This window comes from Nanorana parkeri, unplaced genomic scaffold, assembly GCF_000935625.1.
Source record: "Nanorana parkeri isolate BGI_ZX_2015 unplaced genomic scaffold, ASM93562v1 scaffold4718, whole genome shotgun sequence".
Taxonomy (NCBI): Eukaryota; Metazoa; Chordata; class Amphibia; order Anura; family Dicroglossidae; genus Nanorana; species Nanorana parkeri.
Genome location: NW_017310980.1, coordinates 1 through 832, shown reverse-complemented (window position 1 = coordinate 832; position 832 = coordinate 1).

Here is an 832-nt window from a genome sequence, read left to right as displayed (position 1 = left end):
CACACTCCTTAACTGTCCGCCTCTTCTTCCTCCGTCGCCGGCCCCGCCTCCTACTCAATCACCAGCCCCTCCTCCTTCTCTGTTGCTGACCCCCGGGCCCCGCCTCCTCCTCCCCTGCCGGGTCCAGCCTCCTCCACCGCTGCTGCTGGCTCTCAATGACTCACCAGCGGCTGTGGAGAGGAACGCAGAGCTGCACAGATGACTGACATTGATCTGAGCAGCGGCGTGTTCGAAGCCATAGCGACCCGCGCGGCATCAGGAAGGGTGTCCTGGCCGGGCCCCCCCCTGTCCCTGGGCCCCATAGCGGCCGCCTGGGTCGCTCTGGCGATTGTTACGCCACTGAATACGAGTCAAGCACCTAGTATCTGATAACCAGCAGGCCCAGCACGAAGTGAAAACCTGAACAATAAGCTTTGGCAAATAAGAATTAAAAAAGTGCCGTGAGTTCAATATTTGGATTAGGTGTGTAAGGAAGGGGGGTGGCGGTTGCTTCTGTGCTCTCGCATGTGCGAGGCGGGCCGCTAAAAAGACATGAGACACCACGGTTATGTACTATGGATCATGATTGAACCTATTCGTGTTAGCAGGGGAGAATTGTAACTCTATTGCTGCAGTGTGGTGGAGGTGTGTGCTGTATATATGTACTACATACTACACATACATGACACACGCCCAGTACACTACAGCAATAGATTTACAGCCAGCCCCCGTCCGAGCTTCCCTCACTCACAGCTTCACTCCGATCCCTGTTGCCTCACGCGGTGCCTCTCGTAGTCGGTCGCTTCCGTCCCGTACACTGCAGCAATAGAGTTACAATTCTCCTCTGCTAACA